Genomic DNA, 12,171 nt, shown 5'->3' with positions numbered 1-12,171 from the left:
ACTAACTCCATTTGGTATAACAAGGAGATCTTGACTTTTTTTTTTTTTTAAAAGATTAACATTTACTGATTTGAGTCAACATGAAGATTTGTTTTCACTACTGTGTGGGTGCATATATCAGTCAGCTACTAAAAACTTCTCCCCTCTGGCCTTCTGCACTCCCTTTCTCCGGCTTCCTTTCACCTGGTACACAATAGTTTTGCAAAAATGTGTGTAATGCTTTTGCAAGAATATCCATTTTCCTCTTTCTCTAAGAAAGTCCTGACCTTGTTTTGGTTCTCTCCATTGGTTTTCCTTAGCTTGCTGTATCTGACTTAAGCACCTTCTCCCCTTGCTTAATGGACCCTGCTTAGCTACTGCTTACCTCTTCCCTCTACCTACTTTTTTCTATCAAGTTCCCTATGTTTGGAACTACCTCCATAACCCCATCCTCTCCTCCCAGTCCTCTTCTAAAATAACTTTATTTCCAGAGGCCTATAAATCCTGGTCCTTTTCCTCCAAGGGAGTGGAAACTACCTTCTCACAATGAAAACTAACAGGAAAATAACTCTGGCTGTGAGACCCTCCAAGCTTTATCGTTCTGCTTGCTGCTGCATTATTTGCTTTGCATATGGGCTTGAAAGCTCTTCAGGTATGGATCTTCTCTTGCTATCAATAAAGCAGAAGATGCACTGATATTATATGAATAATAGAACTGGTTCAAAAACATGCCAACTGTTCTTCACAGGAATTTTTTTGTATTGAGTGGAAAAACTAAACACAACTTCTTCCCCCAGCAACTTGCAATGTTTAATTGGCATTTGTGTATTCTATTGGATGTTTTTCTTTAGTTCATTAGTTTTTTTAAGATATTTTAGTCATCTAGCTGCAGATGAGCACCTAGCAGCATTTTCAAAAATACCTCGGGTCCAGATTCACTGCAGAACTGCTAGGGGTCTTGCCACCCAGTGTAATGGAGAGCCCTCAGTTAGGTGCCTAGATTTCTCCAACAATACATGTTTGGGGTGTGTGTGTGTGTGTGTTTGTGTGTGTGTGTGGGAGGGGGCATCTAACAATGGGATCTCCAAAAACCAGCACAATTAGAGGGGAACTCCTAAGTTCATCTCTTGCAAATGTCTAAGCCCCACCACTCTCAGGGACTTAGTCCTAAGCCACTTTTCCAAGAGACACCAGCGTGGGAGATGGTGGCAGACACCTCCCTTATCTTGCCCAGGATGTGGGAAATGCATTAGACTCCTTCCTCTGCAAAATGGCACAAGGATGTGGACTTGGGTTTACCACCTTACAGGTGAGTGCCCTAACCACTGGGCTATGGACTCATTCTCACTTTCTCTGGCCCAACAAATATTTATACACCTTGGAAGTGCTTCCATCGGAGAGGATCACCCCAGACTGTTCACAAACTGGAGGCTAGGGCACTCACCTGAGCAGTGGGAAGGCTACGTTCAAATTGCTGCTTTTTGGTGGGCAGAGTCTGAACCTGGGTTTTCCAGAGTCTGTGAGTGTGCTAACCAGCAGACTCAAGTTATGAGGGAGGCTGCTGCCTCCTTAATCCCCAGCTATTTTGTGAGGGTTTAGGTATATACTTAAAACACCTACCAGATCAAGTTGCAGACAAGAGGGATGGGGGAACACCTAGTACAGGATCCTTCTGGGGTTTAGGTACCCAGCCAGTGCAACTGAGATAGCTGTGCCTATGTTCACTGGCAGAAATTCAGGCACCTCCAGTATTAGGTAGCAGCTGAGCAGGGCTTTTGGGGATCTCGGCAGTGTCTAAATATTAGACTTAGGTGCCTAGGACCAGATCCATAAAAGGACTTATGTGCTCAACTTCATTGATTTTTAGGTGCTTTGAAAATCCCACTAAGTGCCTCTGTACATCTTTGTCTCTAAATACCTTTAAAAATCTGGACATGAATGTCACAGCATGAACTGGCCCTTTATGGGGCTCAGCTGCATATGGGCCATGTTTAGATTGCTTCTCCAGTGGAGTGAATGAATGCTTACATCACGTGATGGGGTGGGGGAAGAGAAAGATGTGCTTATGAGCAAAGTGTGTGGAGAGGAGAGCTGGATGTCAGTGCTCTATAAAGAGCAGGAGAGGGGGGAGTACAGGAAGAAGCCCTGAGAAGAAGCAGGGCAGCTTCCAGAAAGCCTTTGACAACGTCCCTCATGAAGGGCTCTCAAGCAAAGTAATGGGGTCCTCTCATGGATCAGTAACTGGTTAAAAGATGGGGGAAACAAAGGGTAGGAATAAATGGTCATTTTCCGAATGGAGAGAGGTAAATAGCAGTGTCTCCCAGAGCTCTGTACTGGGACTAGTGCTGTTCAACATATTCATAAATGATCTGGAAAAAGGGGCAAACAGGTGGCAAAATTTGCAGATGCTAGGAAATTACTCAATATAGTTAAGTCCAAAGCAGACTGCAAAGAATTAAAGCAATATCACAAAACTGCGTGAGTAGGCAACAAAATGACAGATGAACGTCAATATTTATAAATGCAAAGTAATTCAAACTGAAAAACATAATCCTACCTCTACATAGACAATGACAGGGTCTAAGTTAGATGTTGCCATTCAAGAAAGATCTTAGATGCATTGTGGATAGTTCTTTAAAAACACAACCTTTTTGGACTGCTGTTGTACCTTGAGCAAACAATGTTAGGAACCATTGGGAAAGGGATTGATGATGATGATACAGAAAATATGACACTGCATAAATCCATAGTACACCCCCACCTTGAATATTGCATCCAGTTCTGGTTGCCCCATCTCAAAAAAGATATATTAGAATAGAATACTTATTTTTGTTGCTCTTCTCTGTACATGGAACAGTTTCTATATGAGGAGAGATTAAAAAGACTGGAATGTTTCATCTTGGAAAAGAGAAGTGTGGGGTGGGGAATATGACAAAGGTCTATACAATCATGAATGGTATAGAGAAAGTAATAAGAAAGCGTTGTTTACTCTTCCCATAACACAAGAACTAGGGCTCACCTAATGAAATTAATAGGCAGCAGGTTTAAAACCAACAAAAGAAAGTACTACTTCTCACAACACACAATCAACCTGTAGAACTCCTTGCCAGGGCCTGTTGTGAAGGCCAAAACTATAAAGGGGTTCAAAAAGGAATTGGACCTGTCTTCCATGGACTTATCTATGAATGGCTATTAGCTAAGATGGTCAGGGATGCAACCTCATGCTCTAGGTGTCCCCTCTGATGGGAGTGGGCGCCAGGGGCTGGATCACTCGATGATTCCCTGTTCTGTTCATTCCCTCCAAAGCACCTGGCATCGGCAGCTGTCAGGAGGCAGGATACTGGGCTAGATGGATCATTGGTCCAATCCAGTATGGCTACTATGTTCTTAGCTTGAATTATGAGGTGGAAGAAACCCGTAGTTTAGGGTCCCCAGGAGTGGGAACTCATAGTGGAAGATGGATTTTGGTTTCTCCTACGCTACCACCCTCTGAGGAGCTACAGCAACCTATGCTACTGATTGGAGGGGGAAGGGACTGACTGACCCCCAAGAGGTTTGGAAGCTGAGTGTGGGAGAAGGAGAGTGATAAGTGTGCTGTAGAAGAGAAGACCCTCACCAAGGAAAGGGTGGTCCCAGTGAAACTGGGGTGGAAGGTGTTTGGGTTTTTACTGACACTCAATAAAGGGTGAACCTCTGACTAAGTCACTTCAGCAGTCTGCGTGTACTGAAGGCTGAGAGAACTGTGCTGAGAGTAAACTGAGACTGTGACAGGCTCAAAGCCAGGCTGGGTAGATGCCTGTTCTACTTCCCAGTGTCCGTTTCGGAGTTTCTTCTAACAATCCCAGACTGATCGGCAGAAATGAGCACCTGATATTGCTGAAAATGGCTTGTGGACCCCCCTCCCAATTTTTATTTATTTAGTTAGTTAGTTAGTTCTTACAGTCATGCAGCACCCCATGTTTTCCTTCTTGTGTGTTTGAAGTTCTTCCACAGGGTATGGCAGAAACATCTTTGTTCATCTGCTTTACTATTAAATAAACTAGATAGTTTACAAACTCTCCTGCTGCTTACAGTGTGCCCTACTTATGTTCCAGGTGCAAATTCTCGCCATGATGATCGCCTGTCCTAATCTAATGATTTCTATGGCTATAGACACCTGTCACATGCATAGAATCAATGGTGTGAGTTGGAGCTTAATATTCAGAACATGGAACGGAGGACACAGACTCAGAATATAAAACATGCCACTGTGTTTACAATTTACAACGTATAGAATCTGAACTGTATATCCTTAGTCACTGTGATCTAGTAAAATTCCACTGTGGAAAAAGTAACACTTTGTAAGACTGATATTAAATGGGAAGACACTCCCAGGATCATTAAAAATGTATGAACATCATGTGACAACATTGCACATTAAATTACAGGAAACTAATGTAATGATTGATGTTGAAACCCATGAATACTTCATAGGCTGATTTCTTCCCGAATTTTTTTTCTCATAGTTGTTAGCCGATGGCCAGGGATGTTTGGTGAGGTGCCAGCTATGCCCGTTTATACCATCCGTGACTTTAACCGCTAGGACGCACTGTCCCTTCGCGGCGGGCAGCCCGGGCTAGGCTGACGGATGCCCCAAGGTCCTAACCACCCGTGACTTTAACTGCTAGAGCTCAGAGCTCCTTCGCAGCGGGCAGTCAACACTGACTGACAGGTGCCCCAATGGCAGCACTAAGAGCCTCTCCACACCCGTGACTTTAACTGCTAGAGCTCAGAGCTCCTTCGCAGCGGGCAGTCAGGATTGACTGACAGGTGCCCCAAGAGTTTGCCCCGTGGAGGCGGCACAACTCAACGCTAGGCTCTTAGTACTCTCACCTAATGGCCAGGCTTTATAGCCAAAACGGCTGAGGTTCTTTTAATTGTGTTGGCTGCTTTACAGTAAACCAGAGAAACAAGTCAGGCTTATGCATAAATGGTTACCAAAATTTATTAAACTAGATTCTAATCATGTGGTTACAAAATTGCTAGTGTCTACTTATTTAAGTGTAGAGATGTTACACACACAAACAAGTTACAAAACTGAAGCTACAATCCCAAAGAAAGAAAACAAAGTATAGAGCTCTATTTCAAAATATGTGTACACTAAAGATAGGAGATCAGGTGTGGGTGCTTCTTACCCTCCTTGCATCTCTCGATTCCAGCGGTGCCAAGCCAGGATCGGTCACTCAATTCCGCGGAAAGACGAATAAGGGACAAGGCTTAGGGACCCTCTTAGCTGCAGAAGCCTTGGGAGGCTGTCACTTATCTGACCAGCAGATAGATAGTGAAAAGCACTCAAAAATCATGGTGCTGTAGGTCCCCTACTTATACCTCTGTACTCCTTTATTCTCTTTCTCCTTTCTATGCTAAATTGGGGCTGGTCTGTCGGGGTGACGCTAGCTCTCGCAAGAGTAGTTCACACTTGCAAGGGAGAAACAATAAGTTTCGACTACTGGACACTTCTTTTATCAGGGTAAATATTTTCCCACCTAGGATGTTGGTGTGTGTGCATCATGCTGTTTTAGTAGGGGCTAAGAGCCATGTCTGTCACAGCGCCTCTGCCTGCTGTGAGCCCAATTGTTGTATACGTTCCCAGAGGCACATTGTCGCAGCACACCTGTGCTTCTCTCAGCTTCAAAGGCTGTGCTGGAGTGCCCTGGTGTTTTGGCTCCCGTGTGTTTCCAGCAATGCTGGTCTGAGGGGGGGGGGCTGGCTGTCTGGCTACATTCCACCCCCTGATGCACCACACTACATCCCAGATTGCAAGGTGGCGGTGATGCCAGCACCTCTTGCCCTCCTTGGGGAAATCTAGAAATACCCAACAACCAAATTAGAGGATGAGGGTTCGCGGAATTGGTTAGGATCCCTTTTTAGCTCTAGGTATCTGATTTGTGTGGAGAAAAGAGCAGTTTGAATCAAACGCTTCATAATACATAAAGTTACACAAAAAACAATTACAATAATTAAAATGGTTAAAACAGTATTTACAACCGAATGTAAAAACGGGGAGAGGGAAAATCCCAAGTGTTGAGCTAACCATTGCATCCATGAGGTTTGTCCATTCTCAGCCACTGCATGTAAAATTTTAACTGCACCTTTAATAGCAACCACATCTTGCTCTATTTGCCCTGAATGATTTACATAAACTTCTTTAGATGATCCCGTTACATATTTCACAGGCCGTCCCCAAACAGTGCGATGCCATTGTCCCACCTCCCCCAAGTCAATGCGAGGGTTGTTGGTGTACCATACTGGTCCCCACTGAAAGATGTTGCTTTTGTTCCACCAATCATTTAGGCTGAGTGGTACAAATTCAATTCCCAGTCCATTGGTTGAATCTAGCAAGGTGCACATCCAGCAATTTGTAGCACCAGCAGCTGAGGCGATGGTTTGGATTGCTCCCCGAAGAGGATGTTCTGGTATTGCCAAGGTGACTGGAGCCAACAGAAGGATCATGAGGGCTTGCAGGAACATATCTCTGGTGGGTCGTGGTCTAGCTAAAAAACTTATTTTAAAACCAAAAGCAAAAATTACACCTGCTATTATAAGTAATGGCAAATATATCAACAGTCCATAGTAGTCTCTAGTGATCAAACAGGTCTGCTGCATGGTCCATTTTGCTGACAGGTTAGCTGGCAGGTTGCTCGGAACCATGGGACCATTCCTGCAATAAATCACATGGTCAGCCGGTCTTGGATGCGATCCAAGCCTCTGTAATGGTTATTAGCCTTTTATCAGCATTTAAGGCACTCCATACACCTTTCTCTTTATAGGCGTGCAAAACGCAGGTAAAGGTTCCCAGGGCTGGGTGTTTAATCACCACAGTGTCTCCGGGAGCATACTTGGAACTGTGCAGTGGTGTTCTGGCAGGGGAGATAGCTTTCCCTGTAGGGAAGAATCCCCTGCTGATTGGACTTCCTGTAGGAGTCTGTCTGTTGTTTAATCTCTGCACCATTTCGTCCAGTCTGTCTCCCCATGTGCCATCAGTAGGCTTCAAGTGATTCTTTAGCAACCCATTCCAGCGCTCGACCATGCCATTAGATTGAGGTCGATATGGGAGGTGGAAGGTCCATTGGACTCCATGGTTAAGGGTCCATTCCCTTACAAGTTTATTCTTAAAATGCGAACCATTATCTGATTGGATTTCTTGAGGCATTGGGACAATTGCTGTTAAGCGGTTTAGTCCCATAATTGTGGACAACCCTGTTGCCAATCGGGTTGGATATGCAAAACCAATCCCTGAAACAATTTCTACCCCAGTCAAGATGTATTTCCACCTCTGCCTTGTAGTGGGCAGTGGTCCGACATAGTCGACCTGCCAGGTTGCCCATAGTGTTTTTCCATCTCTTAGCCTGGCAAACCTTTGTCCTTCTGCTATATGTTTTCTAGTCTCAGCACAAATAGCGCAGGCTTGCACCAGGTCTCTAGCCTGTCTGTGGGTGATAGGCCACCCCCTGATATGTGCTTGCCGCACTAACTCATCACTTCCTGTGTGTCCTAAATTATCAGGTAACCATGAATATAAGCGTTCCCATTCTACTTGTGTGGTAAAGAGCTGGGCAGCTGCATCTGCTAAATTGTTTAACTGTGCAGCTGGGGTATTATTCCTCTGATGAGCTGAGACATGTCCTATAGACAGGGGTTGTTGCAGGGCATGCTGATATAACCACTTCCAGTATTCCAGTCCCCATACTGGTTTACCTCCTATTTCCCAGTGGTTATTTTTCCAGTTAGTGATCCACTGAGTGGCACCTGCCCATACCGCATAGGAATCCGTATATACTGCGGTGGCTCCTGCTTCACAAGCCAGTTTAATTGCAGCCAATTCTGCAAGTTGTGCTGACCCATCAATTTCAGCAGTTAGGGGTGTTGCAGAGGTGTCTGCAGGCACTGCTGCAGCTTTTCCCTTCCATTTTCCTTTAACCAGCCTGGCACTGCCATCAGTGAACCATACTCCCTCAGGCTTAGAAGGATCAAATGGGGCAGCATCCTTAATAGGAGACTGCTGTGGAGGTAGGCGGTATTCATCAGGCATTCCTACTTTCCATAGGGATTCCTGAATCATAGTGGGGTTTTGTGCAGTGTCTGCACTACCTACCCTGTGGTGTATGTAAAGTACCCATCTTTGGATAGTCATTTTTTGTGCTACACCAGGTGGTAACTCTTTCCCTTCCAATATAGGTTTAATGATTGGAAGAGGAATGTGAATTGTGATGTCCTTATCCTGAGTTAATTCCTCAGTTTCTCTCAAGGCTGTGTAAGCTGCCAGGAGCACCTTCTCATAAGGCGTGTAGTTAGCCTGTGACCCTTGCCATGACTTGGAACCAAACTGAATTGGTCGTCTGGGAGCAGTGTCACTTTCTTGCCAGAGAGCATAAGACATTCCAGTGGCTCCCACAGTTAGGTACAAATGGAATGGGGCTTCAGGATGTATGGGACCCAGAGCCTGATAGGTGTGTATCTCCCCTATCAGTTGCCTGAGGGCTTCCTCATGGGCAGGAGCCCATTCCCAGGCAGCACTTTTCTTTAACAAATTGTACAATGGTCTGGCTATAATGGCAAAGCCAGGTACATGTTTTCTCCAAAACCCCAGGGTTCCCAAAATCTGTCTCAATTGATCTTTACTTTCAGGGGAAGGTGCCTGATTTAGCTCTTGCACAGTGTCATTAGGCACAGACCTCCTACCTCCCATCCATACAGTACCTAAGAATTTTATCTCTTGGGAGGGACCTTGGCATTTCTCAGCTGGTAACTCTAAATTAAGGGCTTCTAGTGCTCCTTTGATTTGATTCATAGCCTCCTGTACCTCTTCTGAGGTTTTCCCACCTATTAAGATGTCATCAATGTATTGCACAGTTTGTACATTGGCTGGCAGTATAAGGTCATCTAGGACCTTTGCCAGTGCCCCATGGCAAATAGTGGGTGAGTGTTTAAACCCTTGTGGCATTCGGGTAAAAGTGTATTGTACACCTCTCCAAGTAAAAGCAAATCTTTCCTGGTCAGCTGGTTGCAAAGGGACCATGAAGAACATGTCCTTTACATCTAATACTGCTAGCCAGGGTTTATCCCAGGTTTGTATGGTGTTTACAATATCTGTTATGCTAGGGACTGCTGCAGTTAATGGTCCAGTGTTACTGTTTAGCTTCCTATAGTCTATAGTGAGTCTCCATTTGCCATTTGGTTTCTTGATGGGCCACACAGGAGAATTAAAGTGAGAGTGGGTACGAATTAAAATTCCTCGCTGTTCCAAATCTTTGATCAGGTCAGTAACAGGGCTTATGGCCTCAGCTGGGACATTATACTGCTTTATGTTTGTTACTGTTGAGGGCGGGAGAGCAGGCGCGCTGCTAAGTAAGTTTACAGAATAGTGGGGAGGGCTTTCCTCTTCCAGGTGGGTGGCATGAGGAACAGAACTGACTCCAAAAGCCCATCTTTCCCCATTAATCCTTCCCTTCTTTCCTCTTAAAACGTCCATGCCCAGTATGTTGGCATTGCCCAAAATCACCTCATATTTTCGGGGCTGATGCTGGGGTTGCAATGGGATATCCAGTTTTATCTTAACTAATGGGTAAGTTATGGTACTGCCATTTACTCCTGTAACAAGTACCTGCTTTCGGCCAGTAAGTGGCAAGCCCTGAAAACTTTCTCGCTTAATCATGGACATTTGAGCCCCTGTGTCCATTAAGAAAGGAATAATGTGTTTGTCATTTACAGTTACATGTATCCGGGGGTCTTTTGCTGCTGTTTTCTCCTCTTTGGATTTAAGCTGGTTTATTAGGAGAGGAGATTGACCCCTGCAAGCTAGTTTCCCTGCTCTGGTAACTCTTGCAGTTGCTGGAGCAATGGAGTATACAGAGTGTCTGTAGGAGGGGGAGGAGGAGAGAGCTGCAGAGGTGCACTGGGACTAGCATTAGTTGTCTCCCAGTCAGCTCTTTTGAAGGTGGTGAATAATTTTAGCCGCTCTGTGGGCAGTCCATTTATCACCTCTCTGGGATAACCTAAAGCCAGACATTGTCTCCACAACTTGGCTCTAAGCTCCTTTTCCTCCTGGGTTGGCTCTCGCTTGTTTTTATGTCCTTTAGATGGTGCCCCCTTGTTTCCCTGAAGGGAACGCATCTTAGCTTTGCCTGTCAGTGCTCTGATGTCTCCGAATTCTCTAAAGTATGACACCAGAAGGTTTAGCAGTGCCCGAAAGGTACTGTTATGTGCTGCAGCTTCTGTTCTAAGGGACAGTGCCATAGCCCTATGGTTACTCGGAGCTCCCTTAAGCAGGGGTCTGAGATCATCTACATTTACCTGACCCTCCCATGGACTTTCATAGTTTAACTCTTGAGGGTTTTGGCCAAGCATGCTAATGACAGCCACAGTTAATAGAGCTGCTTTTACCTCATCTATGTTGGTCCAGTGCATTACTGTGGGTTCATCTCGGTCTGCTGGGTAAATTCCTCTTGCCCATCGACAAGCCAGAGACCAAAGTGTTTTAGGGGTGTTCCCCTCTGAATGTTCCAGGAATATTCCTGCACCTAAGTTAAGGCGCTCAGTTTCTTGGGCTGTCAGGCGTATATATCCACCCCCAGTGTCCCAGAGGCGGACCAGCCACTCTATTATACCTTCCTCAGGCTTTTTAGCAAAATCTCCCTGGATTGTTTTTAACTCCATGGGAGTATATTGGCGGGTGGTAATTTTGGTAAAGTGTGTTGGAGCTTTATTCCCTTTTCCCTTTTTACCTCCCCTCTTTGTTTTTGAAGAGGTGGATGGATCATTGTCATCCCCTTCTTCATCCTGCTCTGCCCCACTCAAATTTCCCTCATGTTCTTCTGATTTGTGCTGTGTGATAGCTGGTCTTAATTTTACAGAGGGACCTTCCTCCTCAGAGGAGGGGGACTCATCTGCTGAATCCCAAATATCTCCATCCCATTCCTCAGGGTCTAGCCAGAGAGCAGTCTCAACTTTAGCCCGGTTGATTCTGCGTGTTTTAATCTCCAGCTTTCCCCTTCGTTCTATCCCTTCTTTCTCAATTAAGGGAAGTAATCTTTTCTGAAGATGTTCCATATCCCTATTCAGTGTTCTCACTCTGGTATCTAAATTCTGGCATTCCTTGCGCAGTGTGTCCCTTTCCTGTTGTAGCCTATTAAATTCTATTGCCAGACTATGATAATCCTTACAGGCAGCTTGCCAAATGTTAGTAAGCAGCCATATACAAGCACCTTTTCCTTTCCCTTTCTTCATCTTGCAGGCAGTTCTCCAGTTACAGAAATGCTGCCAGATCTCTGCTGGTTTTCCCCAATATTTCTCCAGCAGTTCTTTGCTCCACAGAGGATTTCCCCATCCCTCTTGGGTCAAACTTTTCTCTAGCTCAGGGAATTCTGTGGTGTTTATCATGACTGGTTTCATTGTGTTACTGTAGTGCAGCCTATATCACAATCCTGTTCGTGACGCCAAATCTGTTAGCCGATGGCCAGGGATGTTTGGTGAGGTGCCAGCTATGCCCGTTTATACCATCCGTGACTTTAACCGCTAGGACGCACTGTCCCTTCGCGGCGGGCAGCCCGGGCTAGGCTGACGGATGCCCCAAGGTCCTAACCACCCGTGACTTTAACTGCTAGAGCTCAGAGCTCCTTCGCAGCGGGCAGTCAACACTGACTGACAGGTGCCCCAATGGCAGCACTAAGAGCCTCTCCACACCCGTGACTTTAACTGCTAGAGCTCAGAGCTCCTTCGCAGCGGGCAGTCAGGATTGACTGACAGGTGCCCCAAGAGTTTGCCCCGTGGAGGCGGCACAACTCAACGCTAGGCTCTTAGTACTCTCACCTAATGGCCAGGCTTTATAGCCAAAACGGCTGAGGTTCTTTTAATTGTGTTGGCTGCTTTACAGTAAACCAGAGAAACAAGTCAGGCTTATGCATAAATGGTTACCAAAATTTATTAAACTAGATTCTAATCATGTGGTTACAAAATTGCTAGTGTCTACTTATTTAAGTGTAGAGATGTTACACACACAAACAAGTTACAAAACTGAAGCTACAATCCCAAAGAAAGAAAACAAAGTATAGAGCTCTATTTCAAAATATGTGTACACTAAAGATAGGAGATCAGGTGTGGGTGCTTCTTACCCTCCTTGCATCTCTCGATTCCAGCGGTGCCAAGCCAGGATCG

At 45.3% G+C, this 12,171-nt stretch overlaps 1 protein-coding gene across 1 annotated transcript in view; it reads left to right on the top strand.

Annotated features, from left to right (window-relative positions):
- Window positions 1–12,171, top strand: part of FAM13C (family with sequence similarity 13 member C) — a 227,882-nt gene that overhangs the window by 11,670 nt on the left and 204,041 nt on the right. The gene's annotated exons all lie outside the window — the stretch shown is intronic.

This window comes from Natator depressus, chromosome 7 (assembly GCF_965152275.1).
Source record: "Natator depressus isolate rNatDep1 chromosome 7, rNatDep2.hap1, whole genome shotgun sequence".
NCBI classification, from domain to species: Eukaryota; Metazoa; Chordata; order Testudines; family Cheloniidae; genus Natator; species Natator depressus.
This window is presented reverse-complemented; position numbering and strand designations above follow the sequence as displayed.